Raw genomic sequence first — 27,809 nt, 5'->3', positions numbered from 1 at the left:
GTATGTCCTGTCCTGAGATTGAAGCTCATCCATTTCAATGCTTATCAGATCCTGCACAATAGAAAGGCAGTCAGCCATTCTTCTCATTATGATGGGCGGATGGCCGCCAGATCCGTACAGATAGAGTTTTAGCCGGTTAAAAGCTTTTAGGATTGATTGGAAGTGTTGTACGAGATTGAGGATGAAGAGATCAGATTGAGATAAGAGGGAAAGGTCATTAAAACCAGACATGAGGAGCAAAAAAGAGGGATTGATTTATGAGACGCAGGCCTCTTGAGAACTGCACAACTGAATGTAATGTTGATCTTTCATTATCATCTATTTATTCGTTTGTTTATCTGTAGAGTGCTGCAGGCAAGTTTGCCATCATAAATGTCATTGGAATTTAGCACAGGAGCGTGTTTGGTCATTCAGATCATTCTGGTCAGACAGAGTACGAGTCTAATACAGGCCCATAAACTTGTTAGCCAAAAAGCAGTCTCCTCTCCTCAAGAAATAGGATATTTACTAAAACACCATTAGTGGCAATAGAAGGGAATATTATGATTGTTAAAGGACAGGTTTCCTAACAACTCCTCAGCTTCAGCCCTGCCCAGTCTTCCATTTTTGAGTCATCCAGATCGACCTGCCCTAATTTCATAGCACTGCCTGAGCGAAATGTGTTTGTTATGGGTTGAACATTTGATATTACAAATTAGATTAATGTGGTATTCTTATTAAATCAATATAGTATACTATGTTTTAAATGTTTGGGGTCATTTATATTAAAGAAAGGAAGAAAGAAAGAAAGAAAGAAAGAAAGAAAGAAAGAAAGAAAGAGAAAGAAAGAAAGAATACATACATACATACATACATACAGTGCATACATACAGTGCATACATATACACAGTAATAAATAAATAAATAAATATATTATTATTTATTTATTTATTTCGACTATCCGGGCACTTTCGGGGGCCTTAACGTGCTCAAAAAATTGGCACGCACATTGGAATCTGCGGCCATTAGGATGGCGCAGAGGCTGGGACCCAGGCGTAGCACAGGGGCTCTACGGCACCCCCTGCAAAACTGTCAGAAAACTTGATGGATAGCTCACATATACTTGCACATATTCATATGAAACTCAGTACACATATAGATCACATTGAGCCAAACAACTTTCGCGCTGTATGTCTTAGGCTCCGCCCAACAGGAAGTCGGCTATTTAGGGCTGTTTAAAAAGCACATGCTCTGGAATTTGATATACTCCTCTGAGGATTTCCAAACGATTGCCACCAAACTCGGTGAACATGATCTCAGGACATTAGGGATTCTAAATTTGCGAAGATGTTTTTGATATCTCGAACGGTTTGCCCGTGGCGAGGCGATGAATTTATGGCGAAAAATGAGAAACAGGAAATGCCTAATAACGTCCACATACATTGTATGATGTTGATGAAACTTCACTGGTTTCGTTCGTTGTATGATGCCGATCGCATAGATGTGATGAGTCAAAGTTATAGCACCACCAACTGGCTGCAGGAAGTGTGTCGTTTTCAAAATGCCTTGAATTTAGCATCTTAATTTTACTCGATTTGCTTCAAACTTCATCAGAATAATGTCAAAGCACGGCCGATGTAAAACTGTGAAGGGAATATTGATATCTAAAATTATGTTGCCATGGCAACGTGTCAAAGTTGAAAATTCGTTTCTGGTGATTTTGAGGCAGATAAGATGTTTAGAATATCATGAAACTCAACACACATATCAGTATTAATGATAGTTAGACACTGTAAAAACCTCATAAACGGGCGTGGAAGAGGCACTCTTCTAGCGCCACCTTTTGTCAAAAATGGGGGGGTTGGTTTTAGCTACAGACACCAAACTCGGGACATAAATTGTTCTTATTAATCTGGACAACTTTCTAATTTACAGTCATTAGCTACGACCAACAGGAAGTCGGCTATTTTTTTTTTTTATATGTTTTTTTTTTTTTTTAAACGGGCTGTAAATAAATTCATACTCCTCCAAGCAGAAACACGTAAATCATACCAAACATTTTTCACATGATGCCAAGATACTGAAGATGCTAAATTGCGGACGGATTTAGGATATCTTGAACGGTGTTTTAATGGCAATTTATTAAAGTTACAGTAAAAAAGAGAACACATTTTTTTTTATCTTTTAAGAGCAGCTTCCAAACACTTCATAAAACAATTACATACACAGAACAAGACAGTCTGAGGATATGTGATTAATTTCATGAATTTACAATACACTATGGAGAGCAGAACATTTAAAAACTATCAGACAGCTGTTTCACTCTGCTTCTGTGTGAGAGCTTCATGTTAGGGGTGGGCGTATCGATCCTAATATCGATAGTATCGATGCCAACGTTGGTATTGGTATCGGATCGATACTAGCCTGATAAGATCGATACTTTAGGTTATTTTTTTCTCCTATACACATAATAACATTGCTTAATACATACAACACAGTGTAGACATGTCTGGGTGCATATGCCGCTCTTTTCACATCTCTTATGCAAACATTGCTGCTCCTCCCCTGCTACGCTGTGTTTGGTTGTCATGCCATCACGTGACTCAGTGGCTCTGAGTGCGAGCGGATACAGTGAGAGATGGAACGGAACTCCGAGCTACAAAAGAAATGAAAAGGAGAGGAAGGAAATCCTTCACATAGTGCATATTATACCTGTATACCGAATTTGTCCTTTTTATACAGTATCACTGTAAGGTGTGGACTGAGTTTAGCTTTTTAAAATTATTTCTTAACCTTTAAATTTTCATTATAATGGTTTTCTATGGGAGTAAAATGCTTAACATGTTGTTTAGCATGTTTGCATATATATTCTGGTCTCAGCTGCTTGCAACATATTATATTTTATTAACAAGCTGTGTACCGAATTTAGTTTTTATTTATTTATTTGGTCTTTATCACTGTCTTCCTCCATTCATTAATTGCACCATATTAAATGTTTTTATATTGCAATTAGAGAAAATTAAATTCAACACTTTATAATAAGGTTTAATTTGTTATCATTAGGAAATGCATTACCTAACATGAACTAACAATGAAAAATATATTTTTACAGCATGTTATTTCTTCATTGATAGTATGAACTAACAATGAACAAAAAACATTTTTTTTTTACAGCATTTATTAATCTTTTTAATGTTAGAAAAATAGTCGTGTTCAAAAGATATGACTTTAAATTTTAATAATATATTAATACATTTTGGACTTAACATTAACATTAACATCAATAAATGATATAATTATTGTTGATGTTAACTAACAACAGTTAATAATAGTTTTTTTTAACATTGGTTAGTTCACAAATATATCAAAAATATATTCAACAATATATTTTTACTATATTTGTATTAGTAAAAATTATTCATGTTAGTTCATGGAAAACAAATTGTTAAAAAATTTAGATAAATCATTAAAAGCTTTGGTGACTATAATAATGTCTCATTTTTTAACATTAGTAAATGCATTAACTAACATGACCTACCAGTGTTAATTTTGGAAGGCATTTTTGATTTAGTCTTAGTCTTTATCTTGAGACGAAAATGCTTAATAGTCTTAGTCACATTTTAGTCATTTGAGTCTTTCATAGTTTTAGTCTAGTTTTAGTCGACGAAAAGTCATTGCATTTTTGTCAACTTTTAGTCATTACTTTTAGTCAAACTGCAGTTACCAACATTTATTTTGGTAGCTATTTTATATGTAGTATTCTAACAAAAATAGTCATCAATTCTTCTCTCTTTAGACCAAATCAATTAAGCTTAGTTATGAGAAATTTGAATCAAGGATTGAATTTGGAAAAACTGGAATAAATTTTCATTTTTTGGTAGAGATATAAATTAAACTCATTTTTCAGATACAGTAGGTTTACTTAACAAGTATCAATTTATTTAACATCTTTTGTTGGTTAACATTTTTGACAGATAATTAGGAATGCTGTCCATTTAAGACGGAAGGTATGTATGTAATAGCCTACTGACATACATTCAGTTTTCACCCACCTGTTTAAGCTCACTTAAACCATAACGGACTGTATTTCCGTGAGATACTCTACATGAGAGACAGTTGGACTGCTGTGTGTGTATTTGAGCACTGAGAACTGATCACGCGCTGTGTAAGAACTGAAGAAGTGGAGCGTGTGCGAGAGAGAGCACTTCTATCAGCGAGTTTCCGCCTATCGCACCTTCACTGACTTTAAATTAATCGACAATGAATTGTGACTCCCGGGAAAAACGTCTCAGGTTACTTATGTAACCGTGGTTCCCTGAGAGGGAACGAGACACTGCGTCCTCTAGAGGTCGCTATGGGGAACTCCATCTACGTGACCCATGTCTGAAGCATATATACAAAAACACCAAATATTGGCCGGCGACAGCCTATGACGTCACTCCTGGTGCGCCACAGTATAAAAGGGCACCGGGAGAAAGCATCATCCACTTCTTCATCTGAAGCTGCATCCGAAGCATGGCCTAAAGTCTAGAGGACGCAGTGTCTCGTTCCCTCTCAGGGAACCACGGTTACATAACCCAGCAGGCACCGGACGTCAATATGACGTCAGATTGACGTTGGACCCCAACGTCGGAGAGACGTTGTATTTTGGTTGAAAGTGAAAATCGGGTTGACGTCAGAACCCAACGTCAGATTGACGTCAGAACCCAACGTCAGATTGACGTCGGAACCCAACGTCAGATTGACGTCGGAACCCAACGTCGGAGAGACGTTGTATTTTGGTTGAAAGTGAAAATCGGGTTGACGTCAGAACCCAACGTCAGATTGACGTCAGAACCCAACGTCGGAGAGACGTTGTATTTTGGTTGAAAGTGAAAATCGGGTTGACGTCAGAACCCAACGTCAAATTGACGTCAGAACCCAACGTCAGATTGACGTCGGAACCCAACGTCAGATTGATGTCAATCTCCGACGTTGGACAGACGTTGTATTTTGGTTAAAAATGAAAATCGGGTTGACGTCAGAACCCAACGTCAGATTGACGTCAATCTCCGACGTTGGACAGACGTTGCATTTTGGTTGAAAATGAAAATCGGGTTGACGTCAGAACCCAACGTCAGATTGACGTCAATCTCCGACGTTGGACAGACGTTGCATTTTGGTTGAAAATGAAAATCGGGTTGACGTCAGAACCCAACGTCAGATTGACGTCAATCTCCGACGTTGGACAGACGTTGCATTTTGGTTGAAAATGAAAATCGGGTTGACGTCAGAACCCAACGTCAGAATGATGTCAGAACCCAACGTCAGATTGACGTCAATCTCCAACGTTGGACAGACGTTGTATTTTGGTTGAAAATGAAAATCGGGTTGACGTCAGAACCCAACGTCAGATTGACGTCAATCTCCAACGTTGGACAGACGTTGCATTTTGGTTGAAAATGAAAATCGGGTTGACGTCAGAACCCAACGTCAGAATGATGTCAGAACCCAACGTCAGATTGACGTCAATCTCCAACGTTGGACAGACGTTGCATTTTGGTTGAAAATGAAAATCGGGTTGACGTCAGAACCCAACGTCAGGCTGATGTCAGAACCCAACGTCAGATTGACGTCAATCTCCGACGTTGGACAGACGTTGTATTTTGGTTGAAAATGAAAATCGGGTTGACGTCAGAATCCAACGTCAGACTGATGTCAAAACCCAACGTCAAATTGACGTCAATCTCCGACGTTGGACAGACGTTGTATTTTGGTTGAAAATGAAAATCGGGTTGACGTCAGAACCCAACGTCAGATTGATGTCAGAACCCAACGTCAGAACCCAACGTTGGACAGACGTTGTATTTTGGTTGAAAATGAAAATCAGGTTGACGTCAGAACCCAACGTCAGAATGATGTCAGAACCCAACGTCAGATTGACGTCAATCTCCAACGTTGGACAGACGTTGTATTTTGGTTGAAAATGAAAATCGGGTTGACGTCAGAATCCAACGTCAGATTGATGTCAATCTCCAACGTTGGACAGACGTTGCATTTTGGTTGAAAATGAAAATCGGGTTGACGTCAGAACCCAACGTCAGGCTGATGTCAGAACCCAACGTCAGATTGACGTCAATCTCCGACGTTGGACAGACGTTGTATTTTGGTTGAAAATGAAAATTGGGTTGACGTCAGAATCCAACGTCAGACTGATGTCAAAACCCAACGTCAAATTGACGTCAATCTCCGACGTTGGACAGACGTTGTATTTTGGTTGAAAATGAAAATCGGGTTGACGTCAGAACCCAACGTCAGATTGATGTCAGAACCCAACGTTGGACAGACGTTGTATTTTGGTTGAAAATGAAAATCAGGTTGACGTCAGAACCCAACGTCAGATTGACGTCAGAACCCAACGTTGGACAGACGTTGTATTTTGGTTGAAAATGAAAATCAGGTTGACGTCAGAACCCAACGTCAAATTGATGTCAGAACCCAACGTCAGAACCCAACGTTGGACAGATGTTGTATTTTGGGTGAAAATGAAAAATGCAACATCTATCCAACATTAGAGGTTGAGGTCAATCTTACATTAAGTTCTGATGTCAACCTGATTTTTGTCAGCCTCCAACAGTGGACAAACACTGCATTACATCCCTATCGAAACTGGCCATTACCACATTTGTTATCAACCTGTGAATACAAAAGGAAGAGGAGTTAAATGTCCAAATAATTAATTATACATAACACATTATGAACCGCTTGTTATAGTTTGTGTTAGGTTTGTCATATCTAATGTAGATGTCACATTGGTTGTACTGTGGTGCTAGATGGAAGATCATGGGCCCACCCAAATTGCTATGCTTTTATCTTCTGAAGACAAAACTGATATTGCGAAACCTAAAACCTTCCTGGTGTTAATGCTAAAAGGCAGTGAGGAAAAATCTCTAATCATTCACTTGGGTCTGTTGTATGTACACAAAAGTGAGAGAACAAACAACTGACTGAGCAAATTATGACTCTTATATGGTACCAAAAGCAATGTTTTGGGATATTTCACAGTATGAGTTCAGTAATATCAGCAGTCTGTCATTATTTTGTAAGTTGGCAATATTAGCACACATTTGCAAACAAGGCTTGACATTAACATAGAATCATCCCGTATTTAAGGCATATGAATGGTATTCCACATTACATCGATATGAGCGTGGTTTGTCCCATTTTTTTATTTACTTCAGTTTTATGTTTTTTGTTTGGCAACCGTTACTGCCAGTCATTTGACCGTTTCTTTATTTTTTTAACAGTGTAAAACTTACTTTATGGATTTTTTACTGACCAATTAAATAAAGTGATATCACTAAACCGTGTACAGAGGAACACTGTCCTTTCACAGATTTTCCTAGATTATTATGATCAAACGCATTCAATAAAGTGCTAAAAGTAAAATACTAGCCTAAACGTTCTACAGAGAAACACTTCTTATTTTACAGCTTATTAAAAAACAAAAAATTATAGTGTTAAAGGATGCTGACAATTGTAAATTAATAAAAGTTTTATTTTGAAAGACAAAATACAAAGTCTCTACATATACTGTACAAAACTGAAAATGCAATCATTCAGTTTTTGAAGTAAAACAGTGCAAATTTGAAAGGAAATACATTTCAAATACATTTCAACATTTAAAATACTGCACCAATTAACAGAACAGTTTGATGAGAAGTTAATGAGTTGAATTAAATATTCTCAGCACAAGAAATACAAAACATCTACAAGTTTCAAACGACTATTAATTCTAAAGGCTGGATTACACTACATGACTTTTCAAATCTGAACAGATTTTTAAAACACTAGGCATCATACATACAGTCAGGTCCATAAATATTGGGACATCGACACAATTCTAACATTTTTGGCTCTATACACCACCACAATGGATTTCAAATGAAACGAACAAGATGTGCTTTAACTGCACACTGTCAGCTTTAATTTGAGGGTATTTACATCCAAATCAGGTGAACGGTGTAGGAATTACAACAGTTTGCATATGTGCCTCCCACTTGTTAAGGGACCAAAAGTAATGGGACAATTGGCTTCTCAGCTGTTCCATGGCCAGGTGTGTGTTACTCCCTCACTATCCCAATTACAAGGAGCAGATAAAATGTCCAGAGTTAATTTCAAGTGTGCTATTTGCATTTGGAATCTGTTGCTGTCAACTGTCAAGATGAGATCCAAAGAGCTGTCACTATCAGTGAAGCAAGCCATCATTAGGCTGAAAAAACAAAACAAACCCATCAGAGAGATGGCAAAAACATTAGGCGTGGCCAAAACAACTGTTTGGAACATTCTTAAAAAGAAGGAACGCACCGGTGAGTTCAGCAACACCAAAAGACCCGGAAGACCACGGAAAACAACTGTGGTGGATGACCAAAGAATTCTTTCCCTGGTGAAGAAAACACCCTTCACAACAGTTGGCCAGATCAAGAACACTCTCCAGGAGGTAGGTGTATGTGTGTCAAAGTCAACAATCAAGAGAAGACTTCACCAGAGTGAATACAGAGGGTTCACCACAAGATGTAAACCATTGGTGAGCCTCAAAAACAGGAAGGCCAGATTAGAGTTTGCCAAACGGCATCGAAAAAAGCCTTCACAGTTCTGGAACAACATCCTATGGACAGATGAGACCAAGATCAACTTGTACCAGAGTGATGGGAAGAGAAGAGTATGGAGAAGGAAAGGAACTGCTCATGATCCGAAGCATACCACCTCATCAGTGAAGCATGGTGGTGGTAGTGTCATGGCGTTGGCATGTATGGCTGCCAGTGGAACTGGTTCTCTTGTATTTATTGATGATGTGACTGCTGACAAAAGCAGCAGGATGAATTCTGAAGTGTTTCGGGCAATATTATCTGCTCATATTCAGCCAAATGCTTCAGAACTCACTGGACGGCGCTTCACAGTGCAGATGGACAATGACCCAAAGCATACTGCAAAAGCAACCAAAGAGTTTTTGAAGGGAAAGAAGTGGACTGTTATGCAATGGCCAAGTCAATCACCTGACCTGAATCCGATTGAGCATCCATTTCACTTGCTGAAGACCAAACTGAAGGGAAAATGCCCCAAGAACAAGCAGGAACTGAAGACGGTTGCAGTAGAGGCCTGGCAGAGCATCACCAGGGATGAAACCCAGCGTCTGGTGATGTCTATGCATTCCAGACTTCAGGCTGTAATTGACTGCAAAGGATTTGCAACCAAGTATTAAAAAGTGAAAGTTTGATTTGATTATTATTCTGTCCCATTACTTTTGGTCCCTTAACAAGTGGGAGGCACATATACAAACTGTTGTAATTCCTACACCGTTCACCTGATTTGGATGTAAATACCCTCAAATTAAAGCTGACAGTCTGCAGTTAAAGCACATCTTGTTCGTTTCATTTGAAATCCATTGTGGTGGTGTATAGAGCCAAAAATGTTAGAATTGTGTTGATGTCCCAATATTTATGGACCTGGCTATATACTGACTTTGTAAATCGTGACAAAGGAAAACTGGGCATCATACACAACATGACCGAGGATCATACACTACCAGACTTTAAAGTTGTTCCGAGCACAACAAACTCACTCAGAAACATGAGCCTTGGAGACGCGTGACAAATGGAAACAATATACGTTCTAAAATCGGCTGAAAATATCAAACATTTTTGATATCCTCCAACTGGATAGAATCTGAGTCTGAAGCTAAAAAACCGGAGTCTGTGACTATCAAATCTACAGACTGGCTCTGACTTTCGGCAACTAGTGTCAACTTCTCCAGACTGTAAATTGGCGGAAAATCAGGACAAAAAACGTGTAGTGTATTCCAGGCCTAATTATATATGATGCCCAGCTTTCCTTTGTCATTATTTACAAAATCGGTAAGTGTATGATGCCTGGTGATTTAAAAATCTGTTCAGATTTTTAAAAGTCGTGTAGTGTATTCCAGGCTTAAAGGGATACTCCACCCCAAAATGAAAATTGTCATTAATCACTTACCCCCATGTTGTTCCAAGCCTGTAAAAGCTTCATTCATCTTCGGAACACAATTTAAGATATTTTGGATGAAACCCGGGAGGCTTGTGTCTGTCCCATTGACTGCCAAGTAAATTACACTGTCAAGGTCCAGAAAAGTATGAAACACATTGTCAGAATATGTTATGTAATGTTATGAAGCGATGAGAATACTTTTTATATAGAAATACAACAAAAATAATGACTTTATTCAACAATTAGGCACCGTAACGTCTCCTCTGCATCAGCACAGCGCTATTTTGGAGATTATGCCCTGGACGCAAAACACATACACTCTTCTGTATCAGCCTTGACACAGGGATGCGCTGTTTCATCCAAAATATCTTAAATTGTATTCAGAAGACGAACAAAGCTTTTATGGGTTTGGAACGACATGGTGGTAATTGATTAATGACAAAATTTTCATTTTGGGGTGGAGTATCTCTTTAAAACTGTTTCATTATTCAGATGTAAATTTGTGTAAACAAATTTCCTGAAGAGGAATTCTTGAGAAGCAATTGAAAAAATTAGGGTTAGTATCATAATTTTTTTATTTTAAAAAGATTGTGCAGGGAACTGTACTTTAGCTTGTATTATCCCAATCAGGTTTATAGTGTTTTTATCAATATTCTATTGACCCTTTTGGGCTCCAATATAGCTCTGATAATATATGTGGAAAAAAATTACATTGTATTTTAATCCTGAATACTAGCTACACAAGTGTAATAAAAAGTAAAATCAAAACATACAAATAAAGGTCCATGATTCTGCACCAGAAGTGACAGACACAGTAGATAAAGAGCAGTCCTCCAAATCTGAAGTAATCAGCTGGATCCTTGCTGCATCTGGGGGTTAAATAAATGCAAAAAAAAAGACAACAGATTTATTGAAAAGTCCTTAAAAAGGAGGATTCCATTTGTGTACCTTTTCTTTAAACAACATTTGACATTATGAGATATTCTGACTAATTTAATTATTTAGCTGTGACCTAATGGTTAGAGAGGCAGACTTGTAGTCTGAAGGTCATGGGTTCGAGTCTCAGTCCTGGCAGGAAACCCACTAGTGTAAACAGGGCTTGAGGTACCTGTTGTGTATTGATGTGACGTCATCAACGTTATTACGCAGAATGCGGAGATAAAGGATGGAAGAAGAAGTTCAATCTGGTGTCTGTGTGGTTCGATCCGAAATAACCAGAAAGGTTACAACATTGGCGACGAGGATGTTGCAACAAGGACTCACTCGTTAGTTAAATCTGAAAGTGAGTTAGACGTGTGTCACGCCGATTTTTTTTTTATCTCGATTAACCGAAAAGTTTAGTGGAGAGGGGCGGCGCGCGTTAAAGATGGACGGTACTGTTCCCAAGTTTGACTGCTACAGCGATCCAGCCACATTGGGTCCGCGGTGGACAAGATGGTTAAATGCATTTGAACTTTTTGCCGATGGAAAGGGTTTGATCCTGGCTGACGATACACGCGACGCTACAAAGCAAAGACGGAGAGCATTGCTCTTACATCACGCAGGGACAGATGTGCAGGATATTTTCTCTACACTCGCTGACACAGGAGGGCCAACAGACTACGCGCAAGCAGTAACAGCGCTGAACGCATACTTTGTGCCTCAGGTAAACACGGCGTTTGCAAGACAGACGTTTTATCAGCTAAAGCAGAAAACGGGACAGACCGTGCAACAGTTTACCACATGTTTAAGGCAAGCGGCAAAAGATTGTGATTTTGGAGCTGATAAAGACAACCAAATAAGGGATGCTGTTCTGAGTCGGTGCAGCTCTGAGTATGTGCGTAGAAAATTGCTGGAGGAAGGAACGGCTTTGACACTTGCTCGTACTCTAGAAATCGCAGCGCAGTGCGAACGTGTTGAACTGCAGATGGCGGCGTTGCACGTTTCTCCAGAGACGGAGGTGAAAGAGACGGTGAGTCTGGTATCCAGAAAAGGAGTGAGAGATCAGAAAAAACGAATGCAATGTAGTAAAGGTAATGCTGATTCAAACAAAACCTGCTACAGATGCGGACAGACAGGTCATTTCGCAAAAGATTATAAATGTCCCGCACGTGGAAAATCATGCAGAAAGTGCAATGGAAGAGATCATTTTGCAAAAATGTGTAAAACAAAGGGAAGTGTGAGACAGACAGTGAAAAGAGTTGAATCAGATGTGGAAAATCAAGACTTTGCATTTGTTGTAAGAGAAGAGAGCAGCATGGACAGAATAACGTTCTCAGTTGGAGGTGTCAGACTACCCATGTTAGTTGACTCAGGAGCAACAAGCAACATAGTGGATGAAGGAACGTGGGAAATGCTTAAGGAAAAAAAGATCAAATGCAGTTCTGCCAAATCAGACAAAAAACTGTATGCATACTCATCAAGTGAACCCCTACCAGTGAAAGGAATTTTCTGGTGTGAAGTTGGAATCGGAAAATGCAGCACAACAGCTGAATTTACAGTTATTTGCGGGAGAGGGGAGCCATTGCTCGGAAAAGACACAGCAGTTAAATTAGGAGTGCTGAGGATTGGAGCTAATGTTGCAGTGGTAAGCGATGTGAAGTCCATGATACGCCAGAAGTACCCCGAATTGTTCTGTGGAGTAGGCAAACTAAATACAAAACAAATGAGCCTACACATTGACAGCACAGTGACGCCAGTTGCACAGCCCCTTAGGCGCGTTCCGTTCCACCTCAGAGAGGCTGTTGAGAAAAAAATAAATGAGCTGCTCCACATGGACATTATCGAGAAAGTCAATGGAGCAACTCCTTGGGTAAACCCAGTTGTCATTGTACCCAAAGCGAATGGGGAAATAAGGATGTGTTTGGACATGAGACAAGCAAACACGGCAATCATTCGTGGGCGGTTCCCGATCCCCACAGTGGATGAATTGTTGCAAGGAATGAATGGGTCAGTCGTTTTCAGCAAACTAGACCTGAAATGGGGGTACCATCAGCTGGAATTGACCCCAGAATCAAGAGACATCACCACATTCGCCGTTCATAATGGCATATATAGGTTCAAAAGACTGGTGTTTGGAGTGTCATCAGCTAGTGAGCAATACCAGCATGAAATAGCTACTGTTCTAGCTGGCATCGAAGGAGTAGAGAACATATCAGATGACATCATCATCCATGCACCTGACAAAGAGACACATGAGAAAAGAATGCATGCAGTACTAAAGAGACTGGAAAGCTGCGGTTTGACTCTGAATGTAGAGAAGTGCCAGTTTAACATGGACAAATTGGTGTTTATGGGCATGCTGCTGTCAGTGAAAGGCATAGGACCGACGGCAGAGAGGGTGAGAGCAGTTGTGGAGGCAAGAGAGCCTGAAAACGTTTCAGAGGTGAGAAGTTTCCTCGGTTTAGCTGGCTATAGTAGCCGATTCATACCTCAGTTTGCGAGCATCTCAGAACCTCTGCGCAGACTGACAAAGAGAGACACCAAATTTCATTTCGGAACTGACCAGAAGAAGGCTTTCAAAACTCTCAAAGATAAGTTGGCCGAGGCAACAACACTGGCTTACTTCGACAAGGACGCACCAACAAAAGTCATTGCTGATGCTGGACCAAAAGGTGTTGGGGCAGTACTGGTTCAGGAACAACGTGAAGGAATGGTTCCTGTCTGCTATGTGAGCAGGAGCTTGACAGAGTGCGAACAAAGGTATTCACAAACTGAGCGCGAAGCACTTGCTCTGGTGTGGGCATGTGAACGATTGCACCCTTATGTTTATGGTCGAAAGTTTGATCTCGTCACAGACCACAAAGCATTGGAAGCAATTTATAGCCCTCGCTCAAAACCATGCGCACGAATCGAAAGGTGGGTCTTGAGATTACAGCCTTATGACTTCCGGGTGATTCACATACCTGGAACACATAACATTGCAGATCCTCTGTCACGGCTGCTGGGCCCATCAGCCAAAGGTGAGATACACACACATAAAGCAGAGGAATATGTGCGGTTTATAGCAGTTTGTGCCACACCCAGCGCCCTCACCACCAAAGAAGTTGAGCAGATCTCAGCAAATGATGTGGAATTACAGAGACTGAGAACTGCTATTCAAACAGGTTGTTTTGATGACTGTCCTGCATACAAACATATTGCAGGTGAGCTATGTGCCATTGGCCAAATAATACTCAGGGGAACAAGAATTGTTTTGCCACAGTCGCTGCGAGGAAGAGCATTACAGTTGGCACATGAGGGTCATCTTGGTGTGGTAGGAACAAAACAACACCTGAGAACAAAGGTTTGGTGGCCCGGAATGGACAGGGCTGCAGAAAGACTTGTGAGGACATGTCACGGTTGTCAGTTGGTAGCGAGACCAGATGTTGCTGAACCACTGTCGCCCACAGTGATGCCTGAAGGGCCATGGCAAAACTTAGCCACAGATTTACTTGGTCCTTTACCGGATGGACATTCGATTCTGGTTGTCGTTGACTATTACAGCAGGTACTATGAATATGCAATCCTCAAGTCAACAACGGCGGAAAAAGTGATCGACCGTTTGGAAGATATTTTCAGTCGGCACGGACTTCCTTTAACAATCAGGTCAGATTGTGGCCCACAATTCCAGTCCAGTGTATTTCAGGCTTTTTGTCAGGAGAACGGAATACACCATATCAAAACAACTCCAAAATGGGCGCAAGCAAATGGAGAAGTGGAAAGACAAAATGCATCACTGATGAAACGAGTACGGATTGCCCAAACTGAGGGCCAGGATTGGAAAAAAGAGCTACGCAAATATGTGACTGTCTACAGGTCCATACAACATGCCACAACGGGCAAAAGCCCAGCAGAGCTTCTTTTTCAGAGGAAGATCAGAGGAAAGTTACCAGACATTACAACTCCACACAGTGACCTTGAAGCTCGAGACAAAGACGCAGAGCAGAAAGGAAAGGCCAAGATATACACAGACCACAGACGAGGTGCTAAGACATCAGACATAGAGGTTGGAGATCAAGTGCTTGTGAGACAGGATAAAACAGACAAATTCACAACAACATTTCATAGCACTCCTCACAAGGTTGTACGCAGAGAAGGTAACAGCGTTGTCGTTCAGTCACCCACTGGAGCAAAGTATACACGGAATACGACATTTGTCAAGAAGTTTCTGTCTGCGGAAACACCAACATTGGATGGTGAAATGATATGTGCTCGAGAGCCGAGTTGTGATAAAGAGCAAAAGGAAAGTTCAGAGGAAGGCAAAGAGAACTGTGAAACATTTCAGAGAGAGGAGCAGATTCCTAAACTTTGCAGACCCCAGAGACTAATCAGATTTCCTGAAAGGTTTAGAGACTATGTTGTTGAGTGACTGATAAAGGCTAGATTATGTGAGAAGGAAAACAAGTAAAAATCTAATTAAGAGTTTAAGATTGTTGTGGTGTGGTGCACCTGTTCAGAAAGCAGTGCTGATGTTCTATTAAGATGTACAGTGTTACATGTACTTTGAATGTTCTTAACTGTCTTAAGTTGTAAGAAAATGTGAACGATAACTTGTTTAGTTGGGGTAAGTTCATATTCAAGTAAAGGGGGGATGTTGTGTATTGATGTGACGTCATCAACGTTATTACGCAGAATGCGGAGATAAAGGATGGAAGAAGAAGTTCAATCTGGTGTCTGTGTGGTTCGATCCGAAATAACCAGAAAGGTTACAACAGTACCCTTGAGCAAGTTACAAGTTAAACCTACTTGTAATTATAAACACATTTACATTTAGCAGACGCTTTTATCCAAAGCGGCTTACATTGCATTCAAGTTACAGTTTCTACATTTTTATCAGCTCTTGCTTTCCCTGGGAATCGAACCCATGATCTTGGCGTTGCTAGCGCCATGCTCTACTATTTGAGCTACAGGAAATACAAATAAAGAAATGAGTATTCACAACAAATAACTTTTCCCAGATGTAAAAAATGGCAATTAGTACACTAAAAAAAATAAATATAATATTTTTATCAATTGCTAAAATGCTAATACCTGTATATTTATAACTAATAAAATTATTAATCTGTTTACACTGCTTTTCTATCACACGTCGGTGATGTCTAACAAATGTACTTGAGGAGATCATTAAATTACTCAAGTATCTTCATACTTCATCCACCTTATTCCTAAACGCAGAAGTAAGCCTATGGGCGAGACTTCAAGTTCATTAGCCTTAAATAACAATAACAACATGCAGTAAATAGTAAAACTGTTTGTATTACAAACCAGTGTGTTCATAATTAAGATAATACACTAAAATAATATGGCATGACAAACCAATTTGCAATATCAAGCAGCAAAACGAGCAGTTCTGTATAGCTAAAAAAGTAAAAATATCTGGAAGCAAGACCCATAAAATCTATAAATGGGCCATTTTTATGTGAAGAATAAGGTGAATATGATGTCATCATTTACTCACTTATGTCTTTTCCAACCTGCATAACTGACTTTTTTTTTCTGTGGAACACAAAAGAAGATTAAAAAAGACATGAGGGTTAGAAAATGATGAGGGAGTTTTGATTTTGAGTGAGCTAAACTCAAGAATTAAGTTTGAATCAGAGTGGTGCCTTGGTGCAGAGTTTGCCTGCTTTGCCCATGTTCACATATAACGGCACATGATCATTAAAGTATTATGAATACTCACTTTTACAGAAGATCATATGGCAGAAGATTTTCAATCCCAAAACCTCTGGACCATGAGAGGGGAAACACACACACACACACACACACACACACACACACACACACACACACACACACACGAATATTTAACAGGTTTAATAAAACAATAGTAATTGTTGACTTACTGACAGAGACAGACAGGCTTACAAAAAGTTTGGCTAACGTTACTCACCAGCTTTATACAAACACTTAGCAGTAAGTTGGATCCGAAAGCATGGTTTACATAGTATTCTTAAGGTGGTTTCATGATCTCTCTGTTGAACACATGTCAGTTGTTCATGTTCCAGAGTGAGACATTTTATTTGACAATAAAATAACAATATTGTTATTTTTACTATTTCATTCTGTTATTAAAAATAAGATCAGCAAAAGGCGGCCTTCAGTACTTAACTCATATTAAGGTCCAGCTCCCGCTATTTATTCTGTCATTCATGTATATGTATCTATTACATAAACCTCCAGAACTTGTAGTACTAACGCTACGCGGATATATTTACATTTCGCGATATAAAAACAACAACAACGAGTCACTTTTAATCATTCCCAAGACATTGTCACACAGCCTTATCTGGACAGTATTAAAACATAATAACAAAACACAGAAACAGATTATGTCATCGCGATTATCATATCACTTTAACAGTAACAAAAAAACAATTATAAGAGGTACTTACCTTCTGTGTTTCCATTATGTGTCCATAGCCATTGTGTCTGTGTTCTCAATCGACACCGCATAACTCAAAATCGGTCAAAATAATAACTCATCTGTCAGATATGAGACAATCATGTGAAAGCCATTCCTAGAGCACTGAACGGAGCAGGACTGCAGATAAACAGAGCTGCAGTAACGACTGAGGTGAACTTTCAAATCTGAGCGGGAGGAGGCGTGCCCTGCTGTCATTGGTCAGATTCCTGGATGACATTCAGATTAACCAATCACGAACAAAGCAACATAGAGAGACGTCAAACAACTTTGTAACTGTAGAAAAAAATGTTTTAAACAAAAGATAGCAAATATGTATTGATTTTTTTTTTTTTAGGCTGTTACATGTAAGTAATTGGTAAAATTGTGTTTTCACTTATGCTCACAACCAGGGGCAGGCACATCTGTGCCATTCACTATTCACCTATAATTTCCATATGAATTTATAGTTAAAATAGGGTTAGGTTTAGGAGTACAGAGAAGGTGTGTACACGTCTGGCTATACTTGTAAATTACAGTTTCATTCACATGACCAATGATGACCCTTTTGAACTTTAACAAATCCCTTGCCTCAACTGTATAACCACTCTTATGCCTAAATGCAGCTGTGCCTACAACTGTGGCATTTTCTATATCTGACCCTTTGCTGTAAGTGTTACACCACCTGTTGGTTTAGGTTTATTCCTTTGTCCACAGTAACACTTACTAAAAACACTGTCATAATTGCAACATTTGTCTACAGATTACACTGTTGACTGCAGTGGCAATGCTGTTACAGCATTCGTGGTATGGGAAAATGTAAACGAAATGTTGATGTGCGACTAATTCAACAATAATTGAGGCCTATGATAATGAATGTACTCTTATTCATTTCATCACTGTATTGCTTGCAACAGCAAATGACTCCGTGGTTATGCAGTCACCTCACAGCAAGGTGTTTCCATAACGCAGACATGCACATTTGACAAATTGAGGATTCTACATTTTCCATATTTAAATGTATGTTTTCTACAAATTGCATGGAATGTATGCATTCCAGTCCTCTCAGACCCTTTTCTCTATGCTCTTGTTTTTTTCTCATTTCAAATTTCTCAGTAGATATAGGGTTTCTCTCACACAAATAACAAATGTATACTCTGATCAGATAACATACCAATATTTTTCGATGGCTGTATGACGTGATTGTGAAGTCAACATCTAATGATGTTAGAGTTTGACACTGAGTGAGCATTACCAATATGATGTCTAGGAGACGTTGGGTTTTGGTTGCCATACCTGACGACTGTATATGAGTATTTGACATCAATATGAACCTGGCTTAAGATGTTGGCTTGACGTTGGATTTTGGTTATTTTTTGCCACAACCTAATACTAACTATAGATCAACGTCAAATTATGTTATAATTTGACGTTGTGTGGACGTTACCATTATGACGTCTAGGCGACGTTGGGTTTTGGTTGCCATACCTGACGACTCTATATCAGTATTTGACGTCAATATGACGTTGGCTTAAGAAGTTGGCTCGACGTTGGATTTTGGTTAGTTAATGCCACAACCTAAAAACAACGTCAAATGATGTTAGAATCTGACGTTGTGTGGACGTTACCATTATGACGTCTAGGTGACGTTGGGTTTTGGTTGCCATACCTGATGACTGTATATCAGTATTTGACGTCCGTATGACGTTGGCTTGAGACGTTGGCTCGACGTTGGATTTTGGTTAGTTAATGCCACAACCTAAAAACAACTGAAGATCAACATCAAATGATGTTAGAATCTGACGTTGTGTGGACGTTACCATTATGACGTCTAGGCGACGTTGAGTTTTGGATGCCATACCTGACGACTGTATATCAGTATTTGACGTCAATATGACGTTGGCTTAAGACGTTGGCTCGACGTTGGATTTTGGTTAGTTAATGCCACAACCTAAAAACAACTGAAGATCAACGTCAAATGATTTTATAATCTGACGTTGTCTGGACGTTACCATTATGACGTCTAGGCGACGTTGAGTTTTGGATGCCATACCCAACGAATGTATATCAGTATTTGACGTCAATATGACGTTGGCTTTAGACGTTGGCTCGACGTTGGATTTTGGTTAGTTAATGCCACAACCTAAAAACAACGTCAAATGATGTTAGAATCTGACGTTGTGTGGACGTTACCATCATGACGTCTAGCCGACGTTGGGTTTTGGTTGCCATACCTGACGACTCTATATCAGTATTTGACGTCAATATGACGTTGGCTTAAGAAGTTGGCTCGACGTTGGATTTTGGTTAGTTAATGCCACAACCTAAAAACAACGTCAAATGATGTTAGAATCTGACGTTGTGTGGACGTTACCATTATGACGTCTAGGTGACGTTGGGTTTTGGTTGCCATACCTGATGACTGTATATCAGTATTTGACGTCCGTATGACGTTGGCTTGAGACGTTGGCTCGACGTTGGATTTTGGTTAGTTAATGCCACAACCTAAAAACAACTGAAGATCAACATCAAATGATGTTAGAATCTGACGTTGTGTGGACGTTACCATTATGACGTCTAGGCGACGTTGAGTTTTGGATGCCATACCTGACGACTGTATATCAGTATTTGACGTCAATATGACGTTGGCTTAAGACGTTGGCTCGACGTTGGATTTTGGTTAGTTAATGCCACAACCTAAAAACAACTGAAGATCAACGTCAAATGATTTTATAATCTGACGTTGTCTGGACGTTACCATTATGACGTCTAGGCGACGTTGAGTTTTGGATGCCATACCCAACGAATGTATATCAGTATTTGACGTCAATATGACGTTGGCTTTAGACGTTGGCTCGACGTTGGATTTTGGTTAGTTAATGCCACAACCTAAAAACAACGTCAAATGATGTTAGAATCTGACGTTGTGTGGACGTTACCATTATGACGTCTAGCCGACGTTGGGTTTTGGTTGCCATACCTGACCACTGTATATCAGTATTTGACGTCAATATGACGTTGGCTTTAGACGTTGGCTCGACGTTGGATTTTGGTTAGTTAATGCCACAACCTAAAAACAACGTCAAATGATGTTAGAATCTGACGTTGTGTGGACGTTACCATTATGACGTCTAGCCGACGTTGGATTTTGGTTGCCATACCTGACCACTGTATATCAGTATTTGACGTCAATATGACGTTGGCTTTAGACGTTGGCTCGACGTTGGATTTTGGTTAGTTAATGCCACAACCTAAAAACAACGTCAAATGATGTTAGAATCTGACGTTGTGTGGACGTTACCATTATGACGTCTAGCCGACGTTGGGTTTTGGTTGCCATACCTGACGACTGTATATCAGTATTTGACGTCAATATGACGTTGGCTTAAGACGTTGGCTCGACGTTGGATTTTGGTTAGTTAATGCCACAACCTAAAAACAACGTCAAATGATGTTAGAATCTGACGTTGTGTGGACGTTACCATTATGACGTCTAGCCGACTTTGGGTTTTGGTTGCCATACCTGACGACTGTATATCAGTATTTGACGTCAATATGACGTTGGCTCAAGACGTTGGCTCGACGTTGGATTTTGGTTAGTTAATGCCACGACCTAAAAACAACGTCAAATGATGTTAGAATCTGACGTTGTGTGGACGTTACATTATGACGTCTAGCCGACGTTGGGTTTTGGTTGCCATACCTGACCACTGTATATCAGTATTTGACGTCAATATGACGTTGGCTTAAGACGTTGGCTCGACGTTGGATTTTGGTTAGTTAATGCCACAACCTAAAAACAACGTCAAATGATGTTAGAATCTGACGTTGTGTGGACGTTACCATTGTGACGTCTAGGCGACGTTGGGTTTTGGTTGCCATAACCGACGACTGTATATCAGTATTTGACGTCAATATGACGTTGGCTTTAGACGTTGGCTCGACGTTGGATTTTGGTTAGTTAATGCCACAACCTAAAAACAACGTCAAATGATGTTAGAATCTGACGTTGTGTGGACGTTACCATTATGACGTCTAGCCGACGTTGGGTTTTGGTTGCCATACCTGACCACTGTATATCAGTATTTGACGTCAATATGACGTTGGCTTTAGACGTTGGCTCGACGTTGGATTTTGGTTAGTTAATGCCACAACCTAAAAACAACGTCAAATGATGTTACAATCTGACGTTGTGTGGACGTTACCATTATGACGTCTAGGCGACGTTGGGTTTTGGTTGCCATACCTGACCACTGTATATCAGTATTTGACGTCAATATGACGTTGGCTTTAGACGTTGGCTCGACGTTGGATTTTGGTTAGTTAATGCCACAACCTAAAAACAACGTCAAATGATGTTAGAATCTGACGTTGTGTGGACGTAACCATTGTGACGTCTAGGCGACGTTGGGTTTTGGTTGCCATAACCGACGACTGTATATCAGTATTTGACGTCAATATGACGTTGGCTTTAGACGTTGGCTCGACGTTGGATTTTGGTTAGTTAATGCCACAACCTAAAAACAACGTCAAATGATGTTAGAATCTGACGTTGTGTGGACGTTACCATTATGACGTCTAGCCGACGTTGGGTTTTGGTTGCCATACCTGACCACTGTACATCAGTATTTGACGTCAATATGACGTTGGCTTTAGACGTTGGCTCGACGTTGGATTTTGGTTAGTTAATGCCACAACCTAAAAACAACGTCAAATGATGTTAGAATCTGACGTTGTGTGGACGTTACCATTATGACGTCTAGGCGACGTTGGGTTTTGGTTGCCATACCTGACCACTGTATATCAGTATTTGACGTCAATATGACGTTGGCTTTAGACGTTGGCTCGACGTTGGATTTTGGTTAGTTAATGCCACAACCTAAAAACAACGTCAAATGATGTTAGAATCTGACGTTGTGTGGACGTTACCATTGTGACGTCTAGGCGACGTTGGGTTTTGGTTGCCATAACCGACGACTGTATATCAGTATTTGACGTCAATATGACGTTGGCTTTAGACGTTGGCTCGACGTTGGATTTTGGTTAGTTAATGCCACAACCTAAAAACAACGTCAAATGATGTTAGAATCTGACGTTGTGTGGACGTTACCATTATGACGTCTAGGCGACGTTGGGTTTTGGTTGCCATACCTGACCACTGTATATCAGTATTTGACGTCAATATGACGTTGGCTTTAGACGTTGGCTCGACGTTGGATTTTGGTTAGTTAATGCCACAACCTAAAAACAACGTCAAATGATGTTAGAATCTGACGTTGTGTGGACGTTACCATTGTGACGTCTAGGCGACGTTGGGTTTTGGTTGCCATAACCGACGACTGTATATCAGTATTTGACGTCAATATGACGTTGGCTTTAGACGTTGGCTCGACGTTGGATTTTGGTTAGTTAATGCCACAACCTAAAAACAACTTCAAATGATGTTAGAATCTGACGTTGTGTGGACGTTACCATTATGACGTCTAGCCGACGTTGGGTTTTGGTTGCCATACCTGACGACTGTACATCAGTATTTGACGTCAATATGACGTTGGCTTTAGACGTTGGCTCGACGTTGGATTTTGGTTAGTTAATGCCACAACCTAAAAACAACGTCAAATGATGTTAGAATCTGACGTTGTGTGGACGTTACCATTATGACGTCTAGCCGACGTTGGGTTTTGGTTGCCATACCTGACCACTGTATATCAGTATTTGACGTCAATATGACGTTGGCTTTAGACGTTGGCTCGACGTTGGATTTTGGTTAGTTAATGCCACAACCTAAAAACAACGTCAAATGATGTTAGAATCTGGCGTTGTGTGGACGTTACCATTATGACGTCTAGCCGACGTTGGGTTTTGGTTGCCATACCTGACCACTGTATATCAGTATTTGACGTCAATATGACGTTGGCTTTAGACGTTGGCTCGACGTTGGATTTTGGTTAGTTAATGCCACAACCTAAAAACAACGTCAAATGATGTTAGAATCTGACGTTGTGTGGACGTTATCATTATGACGTCTAGGCGACGTTGGGTTTTGGTTGCCATACCTGACCACTGTATATCAGTATTTGACGTCAATATGACGTTGGCTTTAGACGTTGGCTCGACGTTGGATTTTGGTTAGTTAATGCCACAACCTAAAAACAACGTCAAATGATGTTAGAATCTGACGTTGTGTGGACGTTACCATTATGACGTCTAGCCGACGTTGGGTTTTGGTTGCCATACCTGACCACTGTATATCAGTATTTGACGTCAATATGACGTTGGCTTTAGACGTTGGCTCGACGTTGGATTTTGGTTAGTTAATGCCACAACCTAAAAACAACGTCAAATGATGTTAGAATCTGACGTTGTGTGGACGTTACCATTATGACGTCTAGGCGACGTTGGGTTTTGGTTGCCATACCCGACGACTGTATATCAGTATTTGACGTCAATATGACGTTGGCTTTAGACGTTGGCTCGACGTTGGATTTTGGTTACTTCCCAACACAACCTGAAAACAACTAAATATCAACGTCAATTGACGTCGGTCTTGGACGTCAAATCAACGTTGTCATTAGACGTTGGCTTGACATTGAATTTTGGTCACCTGACGTCGCGACCTAAATCCAACCTAATATTAACGTCATATGACGTTGTGTGCCTGCTGGGAAGTAACCTGAGACATTCCCTATCAAGGGAACTTCGAACTGCGTCCTCTAGAGGTCGCTATGGGGAACGATATACCCACGCCGCCATGCTGATGGAAGTGCATGCCATTCCAAAGGCGAGCACTAAGCATCAACTCTTATCAACGATAAAGGAGTTGTCCCTGGGATGAATTGACGGCTGTCAGTGACATTATCCCCTTCGGCCAAAGGCCTGAGTTTCATACCCCGGAACTTACCTGATAGAGGTAAGTTCCGGGGTATGAAAGTTACCTCGTGGACCTAGGGTAAAACTCAAGGCTTGGAATCAGAAAGAAGGATTCCTTTAAGGGGATACGACCAAGCGCTTAGGATAGTAACTAAGCCTGGCCTGTCACCCAGGGGCTACTGCTTGCTCCTACAAGAGCTCGCTGAAGGAACTGTATCAACAGATCCTTAGTAGTAGCCCCCGTACAAATAGTATCACTGGGGATACATAGGTAGAGTGGGGCCCAAGGAGACCGGGGCCTAACCGACTCAAAGAATGGGACGAAGCCTCAGCGCGTAACCCATACCATACAGGAATTTTAGAAAGGACAACAAAACACTCAGTGTGCGATCTTACCACAGCGTGGCTTTCAGAAAGTGCACAAAGACTAGCGTGCGCACTTACCATAACATGGATTTATAAACATCGTTCTTTTCATATGCTCTGGAGGGAGCAGCAAGCTCATAGATAACCCTCTATAGCGAGGGGAGCAGTGCCGGCTCGACCAACAAGGAGAGCTCGTGAGGGAGCAGCATGCTCAAAGTAACCCTCTATAGCGAGGGGAGCAATGCCAGCTCTACCAAGACAGAGCTCCAGAGAGCGGAGAACTTAACTCTCAGTTCATGAGAGGATACTAGCACATACATGAGTAGAGTGGGGCCCAAGGAGACCGGGGCCTAACCAACTCAAAGAATGGGACGAAGCCTCAGCGCGTAACCCATACCATACAGGATTTTTAGAAAAGACCACAAGACACTCAGTGTGCGATCTTACCACAGCGTGGATTTCAGAAAGTGCACAAAGACTAGCGTGCGCACTTACCATAATCATGGATATGAAAATTCTATTCTCCAAATGCTCTAGAGGGAGCAGCATGCTCATAAGTGACCCCCAAAATGAGGGGAGCGATGCTAGCTCTACCAAGGCATAGCTCTGAAGAGGGGAAAACTCAACCCTCAACGTAAGAGGGGACTCAGACGCTCGTAAGGGAGCGGCATGCTCATAAGTGATCCTCTATAGAGAGGAGAGAAATGCCATCTCGAACCACAAGAAGAGCAGCATGCTCATAGGTGACCCTCTATAATGAGGGGAAGCAATGCTAGTTCAACCAAGGCAGAGCTCTAGATAGCGGAGAACTCAACTCTCAGCATGAGAGGATACTCAGCACATACATAAGTAGAGTGGGGCGTAAGGTAAAAACCGAGGCCTAACCAACTCAAAGAATGGGACGAAGTCTCAGCGCGTAACCCATACCATACAGGATTTTTAGAAAAAGACCGCAAAACACTTGGTGTGTGATCTTACTACAGCGTGGCTTTCAGAAAGTGCCCAGAGACTAGCGTGCGCACTTACCATAATCATGGATTTGAAATTTCTATTCTCCAAATGCTCTAGCTTTAAATAACGTTACTCTCTATCAGATGCTCTCTGGAGGGAGCAGCATGCTCATAGTCAAAAGTGACCCTCTAAGAGAGGGGAGCAATGCTATCTCGACCAGCAAAGAGAGCTCCTGAGGGAGCAGCATGCTCATAGGCGACCCTCTAAAATGAGGGGAGCAATGCTAGCTCTACCAAGACAGAGAGGATACTCAGCACATATAAGTAGAGTGGGGCCCAAGGAGAAAACGGGCCTAACCAACTCAAAGAATGGGCACGAAGCCGCAGCGCGTAACCCATACCATACAGGATTTTAGAAAAGACCGCAAAACACTTGGTGTGCGATCTTACCACAGCGTGGTTTTTAGAAAAGTGCACAGAGATTAGCGTGCGCACTTACCAAATATGGATTTTAGAAACCGTATTGTCAGATGCTCTCTGGAGGGAGCAGCATGTTCATAGATGATCCTCTAAATGAGGGGAACAATGCTAACTCTACCAAGAAAGAGCTCTGGAGAGCGGAGAACTCAACTCTCAACATGAGAGGGAACTCAGACACTCAGAAGGGAGCGACACGCTCATAAGTGACCCTCTAAATAAAGGGAGCGATGCCAGCTCACCCAACAAAGAGAGCTCAGAAAGGGAGCAATATGCTCATAAATAACCCTCTAAAGTGAGGAGAGCAATGCTAGCTCGACCAACTATGAGAGCAACCTGACAAGGAGGCCTAGAGAAAGGCCTGACGTGCTGAGGTTTCTGAATAACAGAGCTCCGAGAGCGGAGACTCGACTCTCATATGAGAGGAAACTCGGACGGAGCAAACGAGTAACCGGAGCACTGAGAAGAAAGCCCCTCTCTCTCTTCTCAATATCTGCCAGGTTCACCCACAGATGTCTCTCCGTTACCACCATGGTCGCCATAGAACTGCCCATAGCAGAGGCGGCCTGCTTAATGGCTCAAAGAGCTAAATCAGTGGTGCGGCACAGCTCAGCAACCTCGTCAGGTAAAAAATTATTATTATTATTTTTTTTACAAACCCTGACTTTTATCCAGGTCTTTCAACAGATCAGCCTGATATGCCTGAAACACTGCCATAGTGTGTAATGAGGCGACAGCCTGACCTGCTGCTGCATATGTATCACATTCCAGCGTTTTTCTTTTTCTCAGATGACGTCAGCGAAATCGCGTCATTGTCATCCAACAGCTCGCCCTCGCTCACGGCAGACGAGCGCGAGAAGGAAAATCCCTTCTGTAACTCATTGGCGAGAACCACCTGCAAACCCCATGAGCTCATTTTCCTCCGTGCTTCAGCAGCGGAGGGTCCTGAACCGCGGGAAGCAGACGGCTGCCCCTCTTTCCTCGAAAAGAGAGACAGACGAGAGCGGAGCTTTTAGAAAAACGCTCGCAGTACATGCAGCGCACAAACCAAAGACGCAAAGATCATGTGAGTCATCAAGCATCCGATAACGTGGACACGGATGCACACATCTCTCAAACGCCTTGCTAGTGCTCGCCATTACAAAAGTAAAGCATACTTACCTCGAAAGATGCACACTTCAAACAAAACAGTCATTGAAGACGAAGAAGAGGATGATGCTTTCTCCCGGCGCCCTTTTATACTGTGGCGCACCAGGAGTGAAGTCATAGGCTGTCGCCGGCCAATATTTGGTGTTTTTGTATATATGCTTCAGACACAGGTCACGTAGATGGAGTTCCCCATAGCGACCTCTAGAGGACGCAGTTCGAAGTTCCCTTGATAGGGAACGGGACGTCTGGTCACCCACTCCCTAACCCTTCGGGTGCTGAGGCCATTGTTTCAGATCGCTAGTTCGCGTTTTGGTAGGTTATCCGTCCACTGCGGCTGCCATACTGAGACTAGATATGCAAACGCACCTTATCCAATGACAGAGACACATATTTTGAAAGACAAGACAGTTAACTTAGCCTATAGGATGTATTTTGAATGTCCGTTAGTCCTCAAATAACATTTTAGTCCCGTCTCGTCTTGTTAACGAAGACGCGCATACATTTCATCATAGTTTTTATCATCAGATGTTAGTTTTAGCTCGTCAACGTCTCGTCTTAGTCACCGAAAAAAGGTTCGTCGACGAATATTTTTCGTCGTCGTCTTCGTCAACGAAATTAACACTGTGAACTACCAATGAAAAATATATTTCCAC

General features: G+C 41.1%; 1 long non-coding RNA gene across 1 annotated transcript; it reads right to left on the bottom strand.

Moving 5' to 3' along the window:
• Positions 1-10,285: 10,285 nt before the first annotated feature.
• On the bottom strand, positions 10,286-19,350 carry LOC306876211. Its single transcript, XR_013784806.1, has 4 exons — positions 16,835-19,350; positions 16,625-16,669; positions 16,400-16,437; positions 10,286-10,850 (listed from the first exon to the last, which is right to left on the bottom strand). It is a non-coding gene; the product is annotated as an uncharacterized lncRNA (long non-coding RNA).
• Between the last annotated feature and the right edge of the window lie 8,459 nt (positions 19,351-27,809).

The sequence above is a fragment of the Barbus barbus genome, assembly GCF_936440315.1.
Source record: "Barbus barbus genome assembly, chromosome: 10".
Classification (NCBI taxonomy): domain Eukaryota; kingdom Metazoa; phylum Chordata; class Actinopteri; order Cypriniformes; family Cyprinidae; genus Barbus; species Barbus barbus.
This window is presented reverse-complemented; position numbering and strand designations above follow the sequence as displayed.